Genomic DNA, 23,873 nt, shown 5'->3' with positions numbered 1-23,873 from the left:
GACATGTTCGCAAAACTGCGCAAAAAGAGAATAGCAGAACATAATCATAGGTCAAAGAACGATACATCTTCTTCAGACAACGATTCCTCGGAGGGGGACTCAGACAAAGGGGTTTCACCTCTTTTCAACAAGAAATCAAAGAAGCAGGTTGTAACCCCTCAAATGTTAGATTTTGACCCTTCAGAAATTTTGCACCCCAGATCATCTAATTGGCTTCCGTCCTCGGAGGTGGCGCAATATATTCATGCTAGCCTAAGAAAAGGCTTTGATAAGGAGGTGCGTTCCCAACTTAGAGCAGAATGCCCAAGACCTGTTTTGGAGGACAAGGTTACTGACACCCCAGAAATTGACCCTACCATGGTTACTTTCCTAAAAAAGTTTGCGAAGGACCCTAAAAAAGGTCTGGGTAGATCTTGGCGTCTTTGCCAGGACAAACTTCTTGATTTGACCGGTCCGTTAACTAAGATTCTGGACTCTGCTGTGGTTTCTAAAGAATCAGGTTCGCCCATTGACACAGACGTCTTAATGGGCTGGGCTCAGAGAGCTGTTTGTCAGTTGGGTAATGCTAACTCTGCAATTTCAACTGAACGCAGGAAATCTATCCTTATGCGCATGGATCCTAAACTGATTGATTTAGCTTCTTCGGAGGCAGGTCCATCAGCAGAAGGACTACTATTTGGTTCTTCATTCATAAAGGAATTGGCGAAATTTTGTTCTACCTTTTCCACTCTGGACAAAGCGCAGATGTCCCTTAAGAAAGTTTTTAAAAGAGGCCTTTTTACCAGGGCCGGACGTTATGGTGGACGAATGCCCGGCCGAGGTTCCTTTGCTAGTCCCCAACCGTATTATCCCAGAGGAAGGGGTTACGGATACGGAGATCAGACCGATTCCACTTTCTACCCCCCTCGTTCCAGAGGAGGTAGATCCAGATTCCGCAGAGGCCATCGCAGAGGTCAGCAAGGAGCGATTCAAGAGTCTACCTACTCCGGTAAGGATTATTCTCCATTTTCAGGTCATTCTGGAGGCAGAGTGGGTTTGTTTTTAGACAATTGGAGAAAAATTTCAGGAGACCTTTGGGTTCTTCAGACGGTATCAGGTTTTCACCTAGAGTTTATCAGCAATCCGGTCCAGCTGTCTCCTCCTACTCAAATTAGTTTTTCCCTAGCAAGTCAGACATTTATAGATACTGAAGCACAGGCATTATTGGACAAAGGAGCTGTAGATTTCTCTACTCTACACCCCTCTGGATTTTGCAACCCCATATTTGTGGTAGACAAGAAAGGCGGAGGTCATCGCTTAGTCTTAAATCTAAAAGACTTCAATTCTTGGATTGTGTACAGACACTTCAAGATGGAGGGGATTCATATGTTGAGGGACATTCTTTTAGAAGGGGACTGGATGGTTCGTCTAGACCTAAAAGATGCTTACCTGTCGATCCCGGTTTTTCCCCCGCACAGGAGATTTCTCCAATTTCTTTAGAAGGGCCACTGTCTGGAGTTCAAAGCCTTACCGTTTGGCCTGTCATCAGCCCCTTGGTGCTTCACAAAACTGTTGAGACCGGTTGTGGAGTGGTTGAGGACCAAGGGGGTTCGTCTAATTATCTATCTGGACGACATTCTAGTGATGGCACAAGATCCCCAGTCCCTGCGATTGCATTTGAATTGGACAATCAATCTCTTGCAGGAATTGGGGTTCTTGATCAATGCGCAGAAGTCATCATTGAATCTGACTCAAGTGATCGAATTTCTAGGTTTCAAGATCGACTCTGTACAAGCGCTACTGATTCTTCCCTCGTTAAAGATTCGCGATATCAAGAGGGAATTAAGATTGGCCCTTGCCTGTCCGACCATCTCTCTGAGGAACATTGCCTGATTGGTGGGGCTCTTGGCCTCCTCCATTCAGGCAATCTTTCCAGCCCCTCTTCACTACCAAGCTTTGCAGAGATTGAAAATCAGGCATCTACGTCAGGGCCTGAGTTACTCAGAACTGATTCCCTTAAACACGGAAGTCAGGGAGGAAATTCAGTGGTGGCTCCATCACATGGAGGCTTGGAATGGCAGGGACATCTTCGGATCTCACCCAGATAGAGTCAGACGCTAGTCAGTGGGGATGGGGAGCCCGATGCGGATCTCTAGTGACTGGGGGTCGTTGGTCAAGGACAGATCAGCTTCTCCACATCAATTGTTTAGAACTCATGGCGGGGTCTTTTGCTATAAGGAGTTTGTCCCCTGTGAAGACTGACTTATGCATTCTGCTGAGAATGGACAACATTTCAGCGGTGTGGTATGTCAACAAACTGGGGATCTCTAGTGACTGGGGGTCGTTGGTCAAGGACAGATCAGCTTCTCCACATCAATTGTTTAGAACTCATGGCGGGGTCTTTTGCTATAAGGAGTTTGTCCCCTGTGAAGACTGACTTATGCATTCTGCTGAGAATGGACAACATTTCAGCGGTGTGGTATGTCAACAAACTGGGAGGAACGAAGTCCAGGGTTCTAGCAGAGATAGCCAAGGAATTTTGGCACTATTGTTTGAATCATTGGTTGATTGTTTTAGCATAATATCTACCGGGAGCTCAGAACTCTGTTGCGGACTGGAACTCCAGGTATCTGCTGGATCGCAGAGATTGGAAACTGGATCCGATTATCTTCCAACAGATAAACAGGGAATGGGGTCCTTGCGAGGTGGACCTGTTTGCATCACGCCTCAATTCTCAAGTTCCGAGATTCTTCAGCTGGCGCCCGGATCCTCTAGCTCAGGCGACAGATGCGTTTCTGCAGAATTGGACCGCCTTCCGGGGTTATGCTTTCCCTCCTTTTCTGCTGATCCCCAGGGTCCTGTCTCAGGTCCGGAGACAGAAATCAGACCTGATTCTGGTGACTCCATTGTGGTGGTCTCAACCCTGGTTCCCTATCGCTCTTCAAATGACATGCGCTTGCCCAATGCTCATTCCTCCTCGTCTGAATCTATTATTGAGTCTGGAGGGCCTTCAACATCCACTGATTTTGTCAGAGAAACTGTCATTGATGGCCTGGATGGTTTCAGGTCAAGATGGAAAACCCCAGGCCTTTCGAGAGAAGCTGTGAACTTTATCAAGCAGGCTTTGGCCTCCGGCACTCACAAGAGATATGCTTCAGCATGGCGCAGTTGGGATAGATGGTGCATGGGAAGGGGTAGTAATCCCTTGGAGTCTGGTATTGATCTGATTGTCAATTTTTTTGATGAATTGGCTTCTTCTGGTTTGGCCTATAGAACAGTTAATAACTTCAGGTCAGCTATTTCAGCTGGTCACGTTCATGTTGATGGTAAGCTGGTAGGAGAACACCCTTTAGTTTGTAAATTACTGAGAGGTATTCGCCTTTCCAATCCTCCTCAAGCTAAATATTTATTCTTATGGGATGTAAACATTATCTTGAAGTTTTTAGACTCTTGGCCTTGTAACAGGTTTCTATCCCGTAAACAGCTTTCAGCGAAATTAACCATGTTACTCTGTTTGGTTTCATGTAAGAGGGTCTCTGATGTAAAAGCATTGGATTTGTCCGGCAGGGTATATTCCCCTGAAGGCGTTACTTTCGTAATTAACAGAAGGACTAAAACTAATTGCAGGTCAGTAATCCTATGTATCCAGATAATTCAAAACTCTGTGTGGTACAATGTTTAGTCACTGAGGAATTCAGACAAGATTCTGAGGGACAATTATTGATTTCTTTACAGAAACCTTTTAAGTCAGTTTCCTCTGCCACTCTCTCAAGATGGATAAGATGGTTGATGAGTGAAGCAGGTATCGATACCAGTCATTTTGGCTCTCATTCTGTTAGAGGAGCTATGGCCTCTAAAACTTATGCTTTCGGTTCAAGATTAGAAGAGATCATGAAGGCGGCAGACTGGTCATCTGAATGTACATTTAGAAAGTTTTATCATAAACCTGTAGTAGATGTTGCATCTGTGGTAATTAATCAAGCTTTAAACTAGCATAATCGGAGCCTCCGGTCCTGACATAGAATAAAAAGAATTCTAGCTTACGCGTCAAGAATTTTAAATTCTATTAAGGACATGGAGGCGAGGATTTTATGGTGCGATGAGCATTGATGGAGCTGTTCCTTTGTTCTTGGTTACAGAAGTTGGGCAAGTTTTTTCCAATTCCGGTTGAATTGGTCTCGATGACTGTCTTGACTTGAAGAAGTCGGGTCTCATCAGTTTAAGAAAGGAAGTTCAAGAATTGTTTTATTGTTAGTGGCTTCCATGATTTCAAAGGGTTACGCTGACCGGTACACTGGATTCCAAAGTCGGAGGTACATGTACAAATTCTTCAGGGTTTTTTTGGCAGACCCAAAAAAGACAACTAAGTGAACGTTTAAAGCCTGTTTGCAAATTGTGCTTCCTATCTATAGAACAAGCTACGAAAAATACAAGATTCTGGCTTCGTGATAAGTGTGGAGGATAGTCAAAAAAGATCCTCCTTATTGCTAGACAAAAATAATGCGTGGTAAATGGAATCTTCCTTACAGAAGTAACACAGTATCAAGGAAACTGCCTCTCCCTGTAATTATCATAGCCCACAAACCTTCATTAGCAAGGTGAACCTGATGGCTTACCGCTGTTCTGGGACAAAACCTAAAAAACGTCTATGTGGGCAGTTCTAAAAAATAGATACGGTCACACCCGTTCAGAAATGTTATAGGAGACATTAGAATACATTCTAGTCCCTTCTGGTGAATACCGTATTTATCGGCGTATAACACGCACCGGCGTATAACACGCACCTCATTTTAAGAGGAAATTTCAGAAAAAAAAACCTTAACATTATATCGGCGTATAACACGCACACATCATTTGCCCCCTATTTTCAGGGAGAAAAAGTGCGTGTTATACGCCGATAAATACAGTAGATAATATCCCAGTTTTGATGCATAAAACACTGCAGGGAAATTACCGATTTATTAGTAATATTATTAGTAGAAACCAGAATTCTGTAATTCTAGCTAAATGAGAAGTGCGCAGTATTGTACTGTATTGCCTTCCATTGCGGTCATCTTCAAATTCTGAAACAAAAAATGATTCGTCTTTGTGAAGACGATTCCATGGAACTCTGCTGCCAGGACCTGAGTAGTGGTTAAAGGTATATGTAGGCAGTGATGACAGAGGCAGGAAGAATTCTGGGTAAAGACTTTCCAGGCAGTAATGAATGTCGACTCCCCTGGGTCAATAAAGGATAGGGTGACCAGAATTTTAAAGTAAAAAAACGGGACGTTTAACAAAAAATAGAGGAAGGATTACAATTTTACTTCAACCAATCGCACAGAATGACAGCGCTCATCAGCACAGAATTACAGAAGAGGAACTTAGAGCAAAAATCAAATGCATTTTTTAACCCGTTCTGTGCCCAGGACGTAATGGTTACGTCCTGAGGCACAGTGCTGCTGTGCCCAGGACGTAACCATTACGTCCTGTGCACAGAGCCCAGAGGGAGCACTAGCGCTCCCTCTGTGGGGTTCCCCCCACTCCCCCAAGTCAGGGATGGAAGGGGAAGCCCTTCCCCTCCCACCCCCGACCCCCCAACCCCCCCGTGACGTCAGCGCGTGACGAAGCTCTGCTTCCAGCGCGATTGAAAGAGAAATGCAAAGCATTTCTCTTTCAATCCCATGGGGGAGGCCCGGAGGGGCTTCAAAGGGAAGGAAATGTATTTCCTTCCCTTTGAAGTCTCTCACAGGGTTTCAAAAGCCGGATTGCTTGCAATCCGGCTTTTGAAACCCCACTAGACACCAGGGATTTTTTTTTTTTACTGAAACTGTCAAAAGGGAGCGACCACTTGGGCAAGGGTCACTCCCAGGGGGGGCATTTTTTTGGGAAGGCCTTTTCTGCTCCCCCTGGGGGCAGAAACCTCTAGGCACTAGGGATCTTTTTTTTTTTTTTTCTTTTTGTAATGTTTTCTTTTTTTTTTTTAGGTGGGGAGCGACCCCTTAGGCAAGGGTCCCTCCCCTAGGGGGCAATATATATTTAGGCCATTTCTGCCCCCCTTGGGGGCAGATTGGCCTATTTTGATGAGGCCAATCTGCCCCCAAGGGGGGCAGAAACCATTAGACACCAGGGAATTTTTTTTTTTTGCGTGAATTTCACGCAACGGGAGCGACCCCTTGGGCAAGGGTCGCTCCCAGGGGGGTCATTTTTTTGGGAAGGCCTTTTCTGCCCCCCCTGGGGGCAGATCGGCCTATTATTAGGCCGATCTGCACCCAGGGGAAGCAGAAACCTCTAGGCACCAGGGATCATTTTTTTTTTTTTTGTTATGTTTTCTTTTTTTTTTAGGTGGGGAGCGACCCCTTAGGCAAGGGTCGCTCCCCTAGGGGGGAAATTATATTTAGGCCATTTCTGCCCCCCTTGGGGGCAGATTGGCCTATTTTGATGAGGCCAATCTGCCTCCAAGGGGGGCAGAAACCATTAGACACCAGGGAGTTTTTTTTTTTGCGTGAATTTCACGCAAGGGGAGCGACCCCTTGGGCAAGGGTCGCTCCCTGGGGGGGGGGGGGAATTATTTTAGGCCATTTCTGCCCCCCTGGGGGGTAGATCAGCCTATTTTGATTAGGCTGATCTGCCCCCAAGGGGGGCAGAAACCACTAGGCACCAGGGATTTTTTTGTTTTTTTGTTTTACAGATGGGGAGCGACCCCTTGGACAAGGGTCGCTCCCCTGGAGGGGCAAATTGTATTTAGGCCATTTCTGCCCGCTTTGGGGGCAGATCGGCCGATTTTAGGTCAATCTGCCCCCAAGGGGGGCAGAAACCACTAGGCACCAGGGATCTTTTTTTTGCGCCGTCACGCAAGGGGAGCGACCTTGTAGGCAAGGGTCGCTCCCCGGGGAGGGGGGGGCAAATTTAATTTAGGCCATCTCTGCCCCCCCTGGGGGCAGATCGGCCTATTGGTATTAACCTCTAGGCGCCAGGGCAAATTATTAATATTTTTTTTTTGTTTTGTTTGTTTGTTTTTTTAGAGATGGGGAGCGACCCATCAGGCAAGGGTCGCTCCCCTGGGGGGCAAATTGTATTTAGACCCTTTCTGACCCCTTGGGGGCAGATTGGTCGATTTTAGGTCAATCTGCCCCCAAGGGGGCAGAAACCACTAGGCACCGGGGATTTGTTTTTTGGCGCCAATGTCACGCAGGGGGAGCGACCCCGTAGGCAAGGGTTGCTCCCACAGGGGGGGTTTGGGGGGGCAAATTTATTTTAGGGCATTTCTGCCCCCCCTGGGGCCAGATCGGCCTATTATTAGGCCGATCTGCCACCGGGGAGGCAGAAACCTCTAGGCGCCAGGGCATATTTTTTTTTGTGTTTTTTTTTTGTTTGTTTGTTTTTTTAGAGATGGGGAGCGACTCATCAGGCAAGGGTTGCTCCCCTGGGGGGCAAATTGTATTTAGACCATTTCTGCCCCCTTTGGGGGCAGATTGGTCGATTTTAGGTCAATCTGCCCCCAAGGGGGCAGAAACCACTAGGCACCGGGGATTTGTTTTTTGGCGCCAATGTCACGCAGGGGGAGCGACCCCGTAGGCAAGGGTCGCTCCTGGTGGGGGGGTGGGGGTTGGGGTTGCAAATTTATTTTAGGCCATTTCTGCCCCCCCTGGGGGCATATCGGCCTATTATTAGGCCGATCTGTCCCCAGGGGGGGGCAGAAACCTCTAGGCGCCAGGGCATCTTTTTTTTTTGTTTGTTTGTTTTTTTAGAGATGGGGAGCGACCCATCAGGCAAGGGTCGCTCCCCTGGGGGGCTAATTGTATTTAGACAATTTCTGCCTCCCTTGGGGGCAGATTGGTCGATTTTAGGTCAATCTGCCCCCAAGGGGGCAGAAACCACTAGGCACCGGGGATTTGTTTTTTTGGCGCCAATGTCACGCAGGGGGAGCGACCCCGTAGGCAAGGGTCGCTCTCGGGGGGGGGAGGTTGGGGAGCAAATTTATTTTAGGCCATTTCTGTCCTCCCTGGGGGCAGATCGGCCTATTATTAGGCCGATCTGCCACCAGGGGGGGCAGAAACCTCTAGGCGCCAGGGCATCTTTTTTTTTTGGTTTGTTTGTTTTTTTAGAGATGGGGAGCGACCCATCAGGCAAGGGTCGCTCCCCTGGGGGAAAAATTGTATTTAGACCATTTCTGCCCCCCTTGGGGGCAGATTGGCCGATTTTAGGTCAATCTGCCCCCAAGGGGGCAGAAACCACTAGGCACCGGGGATTTGTTTTTTGGCACCAATGTCACGTAGGGGGACCGACCCCGTAGGCAAGGATCGCTCCCGGGCAGGGGGGGGTCAAATTTATTTTAGGGCATTTCTGCACACCCCCTCCCCCCCCCCCGGGGCCGGCTGAGCTAGAGGCCAAAATCCACGGGTAGGCACTTTGCAAAAAACACCTCTGTTTTCTGTGAAAAAATATGTTGTGTCCACGTTGCGCTTTGGGGCGTTTCCTGTCGCGGGCGCTAGGCCTACCCACACAAGTGAGGTATCATTTTTATCGGGAGACTTGGGGGAACGCTGGGTGGAAGTAAATTTGTGGCTCCTCTCAGATTCCAGAACTTTCTGCCACAGAAATGTGAGGAACAAGTGTTTTTGGGCCAAATTTTGAGGTTTGCAAAGGATTCTGGGTAACAGAACCTGGTCCGAGCCACACAAGTCACCCCATCTTGGATTCCCCTAGGTCTCTAGTTTTCAGAAATGCACAGGTTTGGTAGGTTTCCCTAGGTGCCGGCTGAGCTAGAGGCCAAAATCTACAGGTAGGCACTTTGCAAAAAACACCTCTGTTTTCTTTCAAAAATGTGGATGTGTCCACGTTGCGCTTTGGGGCGTTTCCTGTCGCGGGCGCTAGGCCTACCCACACAAGTGAGGTATCATTTTTATCGGGAGACTTGGGGGCACGCTGGGTGGAAGGACATTTGTGGCTCCTCTCAGATTCCAGAACTTTCTGCCACAGAAATGTGAGGAACATGTGTTTTTTTAGCCATATTTTGAGGTTTGCAAAGGATTCTGGGTAACAGAACCTGGTCCGAGCCACACAAGTCACCCCATCTTGGATTCCCCTAGGTCTCTAGTTTTCAGAAATGCACAGGTTTGGTAGGTTTCCCTAGGTGCCGGCTGAGCTAGAGGCCAAAATCTACAGGTAGGCACTTTGCAAAAAACACCTCTGTTTTCTTTCAAAAATTTGGATGTGTCCACGTTGCGCTTTGGGGCGTTTCCTGTTGCGGGCACTAGGCCTACCCACACAAGTGAGGTATCATTTTTATCGGGAGACTTGGGGGAACGCTGGGTGGAAGTCAATTTGTGGCTCCTCTCAGATTCCAGAACTTTCTGCCACAGAAATGTGAGGAACATGTGTTTTATTAGCCAAATTTTTAGGTTTGCAAAGGATTCTGGGTAACAGAACCTGGTCCGAGCCACACAAGTCACCCCATCTTGGATTCCCCTAGGTCTCTAGTTTTCAGAAATGCACAGGTTTGGTAGGTTTCCCTAGGTGCCGGCTGAGCTAGAGGCCAAAATCTACAGGTAGGCACTTTGCAAAAAACACCTCTGTTTTCTTTAAAAAATTTGGATGTGTCCAGGTTGCACTTTGGGGCGTTTCCTGTCGCGGGCGCTAGGCCTTCCTACACAAGTGAGGTATCATTTTTATCGGGAGACTTGGGGGAACGCTGGGTGGAAGGAAATTTGTGGCTCCTCTCAAATTCCAGAACTTTCTGCCACAGAAATGTGAGGAACATGTGTTTTTTTAGCCAAATTTTGAGGTTTGCAAAGGATTCTGGGTAACAGAACCTGGTCCAAACCACACAAGTCACCCCATCTTGGATTCCCCTAGGTCTCTAGTTTTCAGAAATGCACAGGTTTGGTAGGTTTCCCTAGGTGCAGGCTGAGCTAGAGGCTAAAATCTACAGGTAGGCACTTTGCAAAAAACACCTCTGTTTTCTTTAAAAAAAATTGGATGTGTCCACGTTGTGCTTTGGAGCGTTTCCTGTCGCGGGCGCTAGGCCTACCCACACAAGTGAGGTATAATTTTTATTGGGAGACTTGGGGGAACGCTGGGTGGAAGTAAATTTGTGGCTCCTCTCAGATTCCAGAACTTTCTGCCACAGAAATGTGAGGAACATGTGTTTTTTTAGCCAAATTTTGAGGTTTGCAAAGGATTCTGGGTAACAGAACCTGGTCCGAGCCACACAAGTCACCCCATCTTGGATTCCCCTAGGTCTCTAGTTTTCAGAAATGCACAGGTTTGGTAGGTTTCCCTAGGTGCCGGCTGAGCTAGAGGCCAAAATCTACAGGTAGGCACTTTGCAAAAAACACCTCTGTTTTCTTTCAAAAAATTGGATGTGTCCACGTTGCGCTTTGGGGCGTTTCCTGTCGCGGGCCCTAGGCCTTCCCACACAAGTGAGGTATCATTTTTATCGGGAGACTTGGGGGAACGCTGGGTGGAAGGAAATTTGTGGATCCTCTCAGATTCCAGAACTTTCTGCCACAGAAATGTGAGGAACATGTGTTTTTTTAGCCAAATTTTGAGGTTTGCAAAGGATTCTGGGTAACAAAACCTGGTCTGAGCCACACAAGTCACCCCATCTTGGATTCCCCTAGGTGTCTAGTTTTCAGAAATGCACAGGTTTGGTAGGTTTCCCTAGGTGCCGGCTGAGCTAGAGGCCAAAATCTACAGGTAGGCACTTTGCAAAAAACAGCTCTGTTTTCTTTCAAAAATTTGGATGTGTCCACGTTGCGCTTTGGGGCATTTCCTGTTGCGGGCGCTAGCCTACCCACACAAGTGAGGTATCATTTTTATCGGGAGACTTGGGGGAACGCTGGGTGGAAGGAAATTTGTGGCTCCTCTCAGATTCCAGAACTTTCTGCCACAGAAATGTGAGGAACATGTGTTTTTTTAGCCAAATTTTGAGGTTTGCAAAGGATTCTGGGTAACAGAACCTGGTCCGAGCCACACAAGTCACCCCATCTTGGATTCCCCTAGGTCTCTAGTTTTCAGAAATGCACAGGTTTGGTAGGTTTCCCTAGGTGCCGGCTGAGCTAGAGGCTAAATTCTACAGGTAGGCACTTTGCTAAAAACAGCTCTGTTTTCTGTGATTTGTCCACGTTGTGTTTTGGGGCATATCCTGTCGCGGGCGCTAGGCCTACCCACACAAGTGAGGTATCATTTTTATCGGGAGACTTGGGGGAACATAGAATAGCAAAACAAGTGTTATTGCCCCTTGTCTTTCTCTACATTTTTCCCTTCCAAATGTAAGACAGTGTGTAAAAAAGACGTCTATTTGAGAAATGCCCTGTAATTCACATGCTAGTATGGGCACCCCGGAATTCAGAGATGTGCAAATAACCACTGCTTCTCAACACCTTATCTTGTGCCCATTTTGGAAATACAAAGGTTTTCTTGATAGCTATTTTTTACTCTTTATATTTCAGCAAATGAATTGCTGTATACCCGGCATAGAATGAAAACCCACTGCAGGGTGCAGGTCATTTATTGGCTCTGGGTACCTAGAGTTCTTGATGAACCTACAAGCCCTATATATCCCCGCAACCAGAAGAGTCCAGCAGACGTAACGGTATATTGCTTTTGAAAATCTGACATTTTCACCTCAATTTCAATATTTTTCTTTTTCAGTTGTTATTTCTGTAGGAAACCCTTGTAGGATCTACACAAATTACCCCTTGCTGAATTCAGAATTGTGTCTACTTTTTAGAAATGTTGCGGTTTCTGGGATCCAGCATTGGTTTCATGCCCATTTCTGTCACTGACTGGAAGGAGGCTGAAAGCACAAAAAATCGTAAAAATGGGGTATGTCCCAGTAAAATGCCAAAATTGTGTAGAAAAATTGGGTTTTCTGATTCAAGTCTGTCTGTTCCTGAAAGCTGGGAAGCTAGTGATTTTAGCACCGCAAACCCTTTGTTGATGCCCTTTTCAGGGAAAAAACCACAAGCCTTCTTCTGCAGCCCCTTTTTCCCATTTTTTTGAAAAAAACTAAATTTTCACTGTATTTTGGCTAATTTCTTGGCCTCCTTCTGGGGAACCCACAAAGTCTGGGTACCTCCAGAATCCCTAGGATGTTGGAAAAAAAGGACGCGTGGGTAGCTTATGTGAACAAAAAGTTATGAGGGCCTAAGCGCGAACTGCTCCAAATAGCCAAAAAAAGGCTCGGCACAGGAGGGGGAAAAGGCCTGGCAGCGAAGGGGTTAAAGAAAGTATAAAGCCTGTTAATTAAATTGGTTTCTGATAACACCTGCTAACTATCTTTTCTTTGGAAAACAAAAAAATCCCCTCCCACAGCGTTCATGCGACCCTCTCGTAAAAACAGGGACATGAGATAAAATTCCTGAAATCTGCCGGGACAGCTGGTGAAAAACCGGGACTGTCTGGGCAAATCCGGGACGCCTGGTCACCCTAATAAAGGATCATTCAAATTGGAGGGTGGCTGGAAAGGGTTTACACGCGTAGTGCACTGTATAGAGCAAAGTAGGCACTGCCACTCTTCATTTTGACAGTGGGAAGGTTCACTTTGTACATTTCAGGATACCAGAAGAGGTGCAGCAGCACAGGACTTAGCAGGAAAAACCCACTCCGTTATCAAGCTCTAAAGACTTTTTGCCCTTTAGCAATGCAGTACCCATTCACATATTTATGCCATATAAACCATTATTTAGATTACGCTCACCATATTAAGGCTAATGCAGGATCAAACACTGTGAGTTAGCTGCAGGATTAGACTACATTTATTCCCTTTTAGTTTGGAGACATTGAGGTATATCATTACGATGTCACATTATCATCCCCAGGCAGAGGACAAAGCACTGCAGATGAGCCATAAGACACAGGACTTCCAGTCTTTTCACCTTAGAGCACTTGGCTGTATGTGGGATTATAACAGTAGCTAAAAAGATTTGCTGAGGTCCCAGAAACCATGCTCAGACCAGCAGCTGCTTAAACTTGGTAAGAGTGACAAGCACTGCACACACATATTTTTACAAACCCATTGTTGGAACGTGAATATGTCCTGCCTAGGGTACAGTCGAATTCCCTTCCCCTGAATGCCCAAATGCATGTATTTGGAATCCTGTTTTTTTTTATTTTGGTCTTAGCCTCACATTAATTTAGTGTGCTCAGAGGCCAAGGTCTGTCCTTTGTCATGAGTGAGGTCCTGGACCTGCCATGTGACCCGAGGGGTTGCCCCAAGAGTGTCCTCATTGTACAGACAACTGGACTACTGTTCCGATCATGGTTTAATATATACAGTGGTGGTGGCAGCATACCATGTTTTGTGAATCCATAATTGTGGCCAGACCTTTTTTTCATCAGTGTTACTGGAGTTGAGGCCCATTTGTCCACTTGTGTAAAGTACTGCTTCTACGTGCTAAACCAGATCCTAGTGCTAACATCTGAAGTGTATGTTGTACGTGTTCATGTATGGGGCCTGTGTGTTACATGCATGGTGTATATTAGTGAACCAGAGTAATGGTGGCCTGTGGGATACATTTTGGATATCCCAAACCTGGCCTTGTGAATGAGATAGAGGTGAGGTTGTTTTACCAGACGCTGGAAGTGTATTGTGACATTACTGAAGCTGCATTGTGGAGACATAAATGCTGAAGTAGAGAAAGAGGAAACTGTCTCCTCTAGAAATTCGATTAGGCCTTTTAGTGAGAAGAGTTGCTGATTAGTCTTCCTGAAGCACTGCCATCTGGTATGTGGTGGCGGTGAAGGGTAGAACTGCAGTCTTTATTTTTCGAAGCAAAGGAGATCCCTTAGGTGAGGCCAGCCTTTTGCCTTTCCCTTGACCACTCTTCAGTGTGGCTGATGACAGACTGGTACAGAAAGCTCACAACTCTTTGAGCTTTTGTTGTTGGTGCTCCAGGCTGGAGACCACTGTGCTATTACGAGCATCTCACTACACAAAGGCTGTGAATGCAGAGAAATCTGGAGAAAACACTTGAAAAGGGAAAATCAAACCAAAACAGTTCTGAAAGTGCAAAAAGTGGGATAAAAGTGGGACCCAATGACCCACTTGTGGTTCTAGTTTCAATTCTCTACGACTAAGCAAGGGGATGCTCCGCACAGGACTGCTGTGCAACCAAAGGGGGGTGACGGCCTTGTAGCCAGCTTCCCAAAGGAGACATGACCTGTTGAAAGAGCTAATTGCCTGGCTTGAAGTGCCTAGAAGCCAGTTTTCCAGCGGTGAGAAGGAAGGAGCCTGCCACCCATGTAAGAGGAGTGACTGTCCATGAGAGGCAAGGTGCAATGTGACTCCAGTATATTAAGTACCGAAGAAGAGGACTGTGGACAACTTGTGTGGCCTGGTTTGAAAGGCCACAGGCTCTCCACTGTGATTCCTGGTAGAAACGGAGAAGTTATAGCATGACCTGAGCTGAGTCCGATCTGTGAAGTTGCAGCATGACCGCTGCACCTGCACCCAGTCACAGCATGACCCACAGCTGCTACTCAACACGGGACCCAGGCAAACCTACAGCAGTCATCCACCAGCCACCTGGGAAGGGAGCTGCCTGGACCATAAGAGGCTGCGCTGTTGTGCAACATGGATGAAAAAACATTGACAAAGCCAAAAGCTCTCACATAGGCGAGACATATTGGCTTTGCCAAAGCTTGCTTGTTATTGATATCGCCCTCACTGACAGTCATATGATTGATGTAGTTTGGAGTGTTATACCCTGCCCCCATTGCTGTGCATGGTTCATATTTATTGTATTTCTTTCTGTCCAGGGACCTTTTGTGTTTGTTGCCTTGGTCAGGTGGGTAACTTTTGGGTGTTAAAGCACTCTTATTTCAGGGGTGGACGAATCATGCGTTTAGTTTCAGCAGTCGGTTCACAAAGCAATTATTGGTTGTTATTTTTCGACAAAGGAGGATTGTATATGTACATTCTGATGTTTGTGGGGCTTTGTTGTTGTCAATGCTGTCCGCTTTGTTGTAGACAGGGGCATGCATGCGTGACTGTAAGTGTGTGTGTGTTGTACCCTCTTCTTAGCATGGTTACCCCCACTTTCTGCCTGCTGTCAGTATGCTTGGACTGTTTTCATTGGGATCATGCTAACCAGGACACCAGTGATTGTGCTCTCTCCCTCTAAATTTGGTTGCTTAGGACTTAGCACAGCCCACCATTGGCATACTGGTGCCCCCATATAAGTCCCTAATATATGGTACTTAGGTACCCAGGGCATTGGGGCCACGGGGTCCGCACGGGCTGCAGCATGTATTGTGCCACCCATGGGAGCCCATGTAAAATGTGTCTGCAGGCCTGCCACTGCAGCCTGGTGAAATGGTGCATGTACCTTTTCACCACAGGTCACTGCACCAGGTCACTATAAGTCACCCCTATGGTAGACCCTCCTAACCCAGAGGTCAGGGTGCAGGTACCTGTGTGTGAGGGCACGACTGCATGAGCAGAGGTGCCCCTACGAACTCCAGTTCCATTACACTGGACTTCGTAAGTGCGGGGAAGCCATTTTACCCATGTACTGGACACAGGTCACCACCTGTGTCTAGCCACATAATGGTAACTCCGAACCTAGGCATGTTTGGTATCAAACATGTCGGAATCATACCCCAATACTGTTGCCAGTATTGGATCTATGCTTCCATGCACTCTGGCGGATCCTTAGAGGATTTCCAGTACTGGCCCTACCAGTTTTCTGGGGGTTTCCGGGCAGCCCCCGCTGCTGCCACCCCTCAGACAAGTTTCTGCCTTCCTGCTGCTTGACCAACTCAGGCAGAGGACAGCAGAACAAAGGATTTCCTGTGGGAGAGGGAAGTAACACCCTTTTCCTTGGAAATAGGTATGAGAAGGCTTGGGAGGGGTAGCCTCCCCAAGCCACCGGGATGCTCTGATTATTTGATGCTCCCCTTGCAAAAACCAGTTTGCACCAGTCCAGGTCCCCCCGGTCCTTGCTCTGGCATGAAAGTGGACAATAGAAAGGGGAGTGACCACTCTATTGTACATCACCACCAGAGGGGTGGTGCCCAGTGCTCCTCCAGGTAGCCACTTAATTCTCCCATCTTGAATCCAAGGTGGGCAGAGGCCCCTGGGAGCATCTGAGTGGCCAGGTCAGGCAGGTGAAGTCACAGCCCCCTCCTGATAGATGGTCACCTTAGAAGTGACCAAGCCCCTTTTTAGGGCTATTTAGGGTCTCCCTTTTGAGTGGGTCCTCAGATTTGATATGCAAGATTCCAGCAGGACCCCTCTGCATTGTTTACTTCATCTTCTGGCCTCTGGAACTGCAGCTGGACTCTTCAGGAACTGACAATCTGCAACTCCAGCGACGACTCCGCTTTGAACATTGTTTTTCCGTCTCCTTCCATCACCTGCAACATTTCCCTGGCTGTGCATCCTCTGAGGTTGACGAGACTCCAGCCTGCACCAAGAAGTAAGACGGAATCTTACTTGGAGTGAAGGAGTCACTCCCCTGCATCTGCAGGTACCAACTGCAATGACGACCAGCTGCGTGGATCTTCTCGCCTCCGGAATGGTGTGGATCCTGCATCACATGTGGTGGTCTGGAGTGGTACCCTTGGTCCTCTTTGCCAGCCGTCCAACTTGGGTGACAGTAAGTCCTTGCCTCTCCTTGCGGGACAGTACCCCCGGGCACTACAACTCTTGCAGCTACCAAGGCTTGTTTGCTGCTCCTCCAAGGGATCTTCAGGCTTCGTGTATCCCCGGTCCCCAGCACTTGTATTTGCCAAGCACAGTCCCCTCTCTTCTGCTTCAGGGACGTGGGACTCCTCTTAAGGTGTACTGAGTGGGCCTCACTGTGACTTGCTGTACCTACTGCCAGTGGGTTGTCTGTGGGGGCTGCATCCTATTCTGATGACTCTCCTGACTGCTGAGGGTTACCCCCGACTCCCTTCCCTAGGTCAAGTCCGCTGGGCCTTGCTGGTCTTCATTAGCCTTGCAATTTGTCTTCCTCTTCTTTTGCATTTGCCAAGGCTTGTTGGTGGTCTTCCTGCATCACTGACCCACTGCAACCCGAGAGCTGATGTGAGACACCATCTGCATCTCTTCAGGGACTCTTCCTCAGATCCTGTGCTGCACAGCTGGTCTTTAAGGCCCCGTAGACCTGGTCCTGCATCCACAGAAGGGTGGGTAGTGGCTCCTGCCATAACCGGACACTTCATCACAAACTGGACTTGGTCCTGTTCATTTGCAGGTCCTCTTCTGTCAGAATCTACCTTTGGGTTCTTCCAGTCTGGTCTGGGTCTTGCACAATCCATTTCTAAAGTCCTCCTGTTGGTTTTGGCGGAAACCAGGCACTTACCTCTGCTCTCCTGGTTGCTGGGGGTCACTCTGGTACTCACCTTTTGGGGTTCCATTTTTCCTCCAGCTCTCCCCTAACGAGTCCACATCCTTGGGTGGGGGACTGTATCTCGCATTCACTTATTTAGCATATGGGTTGGCCCTCCCCTAGGGCCTACACTGTTTTCTAATACTTTTGCCAATGCTTGTTGTTTTATGCTCCTTACTGATTGCTATTGTGTATATAATTAGTGTGTTTACTTACCTCCAGTTGAGGGGACTGCCTATTAGTAGTCTATTATTTGTGTTACCATATTAAAGTACCTTTATTTTTGTAACACTGGTCCTGATTACAACTTTGGAGGAGGTGTTAATCCGTCCCAAATGTGACGGATATACCACCAGCCGTATTACGAGTTCCATAGGATAAAATAGACTCGTAATACGGCTGGTGGTATATCCGTCACTTTACCGTCACTTTTGGGACGGATTAACACCTCCTCCAAAGTTGTAATCAGGCACACTGTGTGGTCTTTCATATGTGATGGTGCTGTGTGACTATAGAGGTATTCCATAAGCTTTGCATGTCTCTAAGATAATTCTTGGCTGCTCATCCACAGCTATTGCTGGAGAGCCCGGGCTTAAAAGGCTCTGCTAACTCTTCACTAATAGGGGATACCTCGAACTGGTATAAGGTGATAACACAATAGGTGCTCACCACACACCAGGCCAGTTTCCTACAGGATGCTGGACTGTGGCCTGTGGGGCAAAATGCTGGTGACGTTGTAAGGTTAGCTTCACCTTCAAACATCAATGCAGTGATGAGGAAGACTAGTGCCTCCATAATTATCTTTTATTTGTACCTTTTTAACTAGCCTGCAGTTAACCCATGTCCTCATCTGCGGCAACAGAGGGATGGGAAAACAACAGGAGTCAGAGGGGAGAAGAAAAAATAGCACCTTAATCACAGCACGAGCAGCAGCTGGGCACTAATTATGCTGAATCACTCTTTGCTTGGTCCATGCTCCACAAAAAGGAAAGAAAGTGATGCATATCAAGCACTGGCCAATTAGGAGGCACAAAAGAATAGTGACAAAGAAGCCAAGGAATGGCAGGCAATGGTTGGGATGCAACCTCTTGTTATACATAATAGTCTTACAAGCAAGGATCATGTGCAAGGAGCGCATACGCTGTCCTAGGCTCGACCTAAAAACAGCAGACTCTGCCTCTAGGCTAATTGTTGGAATGCACAAGTACTGCTTTCAACTTTAGTACAAGAATAGGGAAGAAACTTCCAGCCAGTGTGCCAAAATTTCTCTACCATAATCTGGGGTCTCAACGACAGTGGTGACTGAGAAACTCTTTGCTTGATAGTTGGGGTAACTACATTCAACTCTGCTTGCCTGGTTTGAACCAGAAGTGTAGAATCATCAACAAAGGCTGGCAGGAGATGCTGTCTGGACCCTGTTTTTACAGAGATAGTTGACTGATTGTTTGCAAGAGCACTGTAGGTGCTTTTGTACGAGGAAAATACGTCTCAGAAGGAAATGGGCCAGAAAGGACCCAAAGCAGGAAGAGCTGAAGACACCCACTGCAGCACTAGGGAAGGGCGTGCACTGCTTTGCAAGTGTGATGCCCAGGAGTCCCTGAAATGTCTTTGCACTGTGAGCAGACTGTTTGCCCCTGTAGACGGAGGACACTGAGGAACTCAAGTCAGCCTGAATTCCACTGCAAAAACTGAACACCAAGAAGCCAGCAGGAGCTAAGACAAACCACCCCAGAGTTTGCAGTCACCATACCATTCCACTGCAAAAACTGAACATCAAGAGGCCATGAGGAGCTAAAACAAACCACCCTAGAATCTGCAGTCACCATACAAGGGGAGTGAAAGTGCCAGAAGAGAACTTCTTCTACAGAGAGATCTACATCAAGATCTAAGTACTCACCATGGGTGGCTGATAGGATTTCATGGCTAGGCCCAAGGAAGATCCCAAGCTGCAAGACCCTCCAAGCCGCAAGCACCACAATTCCACCACAGCCTCTTTGAATGGAGCTAGAGCAGCCTTTTCTTACCTGTTATATTGTGCCGGCAGTATAGATGCCAATCATGCACTAGTTTGCTGGACTGGGTCGAGGTCCCTGCCCTTTGTGCTCTGTGGGCCATGCAGTGCACACCACCAAGTACAGCAACACTGCTCTTCTGAAGCACCAGGACACACAAACTCTGAGATCCCACCTATAGGATCAGACTACCACCATCATTCAAGGTAACCACAATGAGGAAGGAGGAGAATTACGTTTTCTCCTCCTCCACCACCAGAGTTTATCCATGACTTGGGTCACCTACAAATACTTCAGGAATCCCACATCTCTAATATAAGGAATCTCAGAAACAGGTTGGGCACTGTGACACTAGTAATACCAAGCAAAGCAGTTTGAAATGAGCAGCCTAAGCCACCTCCCCAGTATCCACCGAAAGGTAGTAGGGCTTGACATAATTTGCTGCTTCTGAAATGTTATGGACAGTTTTACATTGTGTGGGATTGGAGTGAAATACGTTTTCTTTTCCTAAGGATAAACATTGCTTGGACATAAGGTTGTTTATATTCATTGGTTGCTTTATTGTGTTCTGAGGCTGTAACCCCACAAAACCTCCGTGTGTAAGCCTAAGATTGGCTCACCTCTCTACCCTATGGGTGCATTTGATGCTGATAGGATAGGGAGTTCTAGGCTGGGGCCGCTGTCCTCTCACAAGCCTCTAGATAAGGCCCTAAAATTTCCAGAGCACTTACTGGCCAGGCTGATCACTGGCAATCTTCCTAAATTACACATTCAAACACAATATACACAGCCAGCTGCAAGGTGCTGTGCATATTTTCTTCAAAATATGCAAGGAAAATAAAACTTTAGACCTTGGTAAGGGACTCTGCCCCTCCTAATCAGAAATTATGATAAAATGACAACCACATTGTGGGGTGTAATTAAACATTACAATAGGCAAAACAGTTTGAGACACAACATGTACCCATGAACGACAGAGAGGCCTCCCAGTTCCTGGGTGGAAATAATCTTAGCGTCGGGTGTATTTGTGGCTTGCATGTACTTTCTTAAGCCCGTCAGTGGGTAATGAACAATTTATTTATTGTGCTTCCACTAAATTTAAAAATCAAGCAGTCCTAATGCATACAACGTGTGCCAGACTCCGTTTCACGTTTCAGAGCCCTGACATGAACATGTTTAATGTAAGTGTGTGCAAATTTTATTCTTTTTAGGGGTGGGGTTCACCATTCAGACCTTCTAGAATGGCATGAATCAGCTAACTTACCCTAGGGTCTACTGTTGCAGTAGCTGGCCTCGTTCTCTTAGAGGTAACTCTTCCAGAATACTTGCTGGCTAAAAAAACATCTGGCAGTCCCCACACATCACTGGCCAGTCAGGTATACCATATATGTATACAACGAGGGTATCTCAAATTGTATCACCTCCAACATCCTATACTACAGATTATCTGTAATACACAGTGCTCATACATGAATGTATATACTTATAAAAATAATGACTAAAATAATTTCATTCACATAGCAAAATAGACTGCTGTTATCACTTATTAATAGCTGTTGATTACTACCTGACACTATGGTGTCCCTTTTATGTAGTTTAATTAGCACGTAGGGGATTTAAAGTGATGTAGCCTGTTGATGGGTGTCAAAGACTAAAAAGAGCTTAGCTGGACATCTATACACACTTCTACCATTGGGCACAAAATAACTGATATGAAAATGTTCCGCTTTCTCAAGACAGGAAATGGCCAAAGAAAAGTTAAGATAATCAATAAGAGGTTACCAAATTAACAGTGAGAGTGACAATAACAGCAAGCTCTGTTTATGACAAGCACGGAAAATGACACCGAAGTCGTTCGTAGCTCCTGGTGTTCCTTAGTGGTAATACCAACAGTATTGTAGAGCTAATTCACTTTCATAAGAGATATAATTAGAAGAAGCACACTATAGACTTATGAATAAAGAGAGGGGTCATGCCACCTACAAAACGGAATTCCTAAAGTGTGAGGTGGAAATGTATTGTGCAGGTACTTTTCTATGGCTTCCAGGAAAAAAGTTAAATATTTACACTATCTTCAAATTCCTTTAGAAAACACATTCTCAAGCTATACAATAACCACCAGACCCACTCTTTCGATTTGAACACCATGACAGGTTATGACAGGATTGCCAAATGTGGACATGACTAATATCAGTGTCATTGAAGAGATATGATTGCCGCTTAGATCCTCCGGAAACGCCTGAATCATACCACAAATCTATTCCCAGAGCCCTCAGTAAACACTCCCTGTGGTGTACCGTTGGAGCTGCTCTCAGCTCTCCTAGAAATGACTCAGACTTCCAGATTATCCTGTGGCCAGGCATTCCTTATCCACCCCGACCATCCACTAACCAGCTACACTCAAACATTATGGACGGCGACAGCCAGTTCGCTCCAGGAGTCTCATCTCCGTCCTCACGTGTCTATAGGATGCCAGTTATACGACCACCTCTCTGCTTTACAGAGTGCCTAGTTATCTAGACAACAAGAGTCGGACACACAGGACACTTCTCCTCCTAAAACAGACTCTTAACTGTTAATTACTTCCCAACTTTAAAGTATTAACTTGATGAACTTCAGCTCCTATTATGGTAATCCGAGGGCACCCTAAAGGTCACATGGGAATAGTGTTGTTGCTACCATGTGATGATCCCGCACAACTCTCGGCGCACTTTAAAATTATTAAATGTATTGTCGCAGCTTTTTTCTTTCTGATGTCAACGGACCGACAACCTCATACAGGGTTGCTTATAATTTGATAAACGTGCGGTAACTTGCTTAAAACGTGAATCTGAGGTTACGCCACAAATCGACTAAGGGAACCTAATTATCACAGGGGGTAGTTAACAAAAGATTTAGTATGAAACACTGATTGGTCCCCTTTGCTCGGTAATATTATTAAAGTGCCACTAATCTGCAAGACTGGTTGTAAAAATGGGTTAACACAGGTACAAATTCGCATATACGATGTGTACGCTCCACTTTTTGACAAGGGGATGCTTTTTATTTTATATAGCTCGAACCATTAGTATTTGATAGTTTTACATAAACACTTGTTACATTACACACGGTCGTATTCCTTTTTTTTGGGGGGGCACGGGAAGATTAAGTGCTCTGGCCAAAATCTCAATATGTCATGACTCCAACCTAGTTCCCCAGTTCCAACGTTGAAAACTATGGCCTTAACGTCACAGCCCAAGTCCGGATTTCCTTGGGAAAATGTGGGTCTTTTTTGTAGCGGTCTGCTACCTTCTGTGCCGCACTGATTCCTGAAAGTCAGGCTCACATCACAGAATTTGAATTAGTTTCCCAGAACGACAACAGGACGAGACTAACTTTCAAATCTTTCAGGAACTGCCTACGCAGGTAAGACGTCGGACAGACGTATGCGTCACTGACGTCAAACAACGTGACTCTATTCTTCCTGCCCAGAGTGACCTGAACGCGCGCAGGTTGGGCGGTTGGTTCAGCCACGACTCAACGTGGGAGGTGCGTGTCACTGACACGAGCGACGTCAGGAAAGCTGGTCCCAAACCTACGCGCAGCCTGTAGAAAAGGTGCACTGAGGCGGTTGTCGCTGACGTGACCAACGGGAGCAACTGCAGGAGAGAACGTTAACTGTTTTTACTGGTTGTTACATGTGTAAAGAGTTACCTTAATAGAATGTTGGTGCGCTGGATTCAATGTCAGGACCGGAGGCTTCGGATTATGCTTACTCTTTACTGACAAAAACAGCAGCCAATAAAAAACAATATAACTTAAAACTAACATTCCCATGATGCCAAGTCCACCAATCACTGCCACACCAAGAGCCCATAAATAGCCTGTGTGTCATAGTCCTTCCTCTTTGTTTGCTGCTCCAGCAGCCAGTTAAATGACCCGTGCAAATGTGCTTAAACTGTATGTGATTTATTGTCCTGTAAAACGCAATCGCGATTGCAAGCGCTTCTGTTTTTAAGTTATTTAGGTGTTCTAGGAGCTTCCACTCCTTCAATTGCAGCATTATTTCTTTCCCCCTTTCTCTGCCAGCGTGGAGTGGGAGCAGGCCGTTCAGTGAGTGTGCGCTCACTGTAAAGAGGACGCAGTCCTCTTTCTGTGCCCATTGACACGCATGCGCTGTGAGCAGATCGGAGGTTTTCCGACCGTCTTTTAGCGCGTGTGTCTCGGAGGGCAGTCATATCTTATAAAAACAAGTTAAACAGCCGTTTTCCGCCCGACGGGGCTGCAATAATACCATAGAGCTTTGCTCAGGGGGCATTTTCTTACATTCCTGTAATTTTTGTAGTCAAAAGTATATTTGGCAAGCAGGTGGCTCCCACCACTTAAAAATAACCGACTATACAGCTTGCTAGCTGTTCTTAAAAGAATATATTACTCACCTGCTCAGGGTTCCCCCCCCCCTGTTAACTACTTCAATACTTTAGAGGTCTAGTATGGCGTACTACGCCAATGACGAAGAGCAGTATGAAGAACTGCAAGAGATGCCTTTGGAGCATCAAATGGAGGAATTACTTGTGGAGGC

General features: G+C 46.6%; 1 long non-coding RNA gene across 1 annotated transcript in view; it reads right to left on the bottom strand.

Annotated features, from left to right (window-relative positions):
• LOC138258633 (uncharacterized) overlaps positions 1-23,131 on the bottom strand; it is a 74,204-nt gene extending 51,073 nt beyond the window's left edge. The window contains exon 1 of the long non-coding RNA XR_011198468.1: positions 23,006-23,131. This is a non-coding gene — a long non-coding RNA (uncharacterized lncRNA). The remainder of the gene's footprint in view (positions 1-23,005) is intronic.
• Between the last annotated feature and the right edge of the window lie 742 nt (positions 23,132-23,873).

This window comes from Pleurodeles waltl, chromosome 9, assembly GCF_031143425.1.
Source record: "Pleurodeles waltl isolate 20211129_DDA chromosome 9, aPleWal1.hap1.20221129, whole genome shotgun sequence".
Classification (NCBI taxonomy): Eukaryota; Metazoa; Chordata; class Amphibia; order Caudata; family Salamandridae; genus Pleurodeles; species Pleurodeles waltl.
The sequence above is the reverse complement of the archived record's forward strand: the minus strand, read 5'-3'. Positions and strand labels throughout refer to the sequence as shown.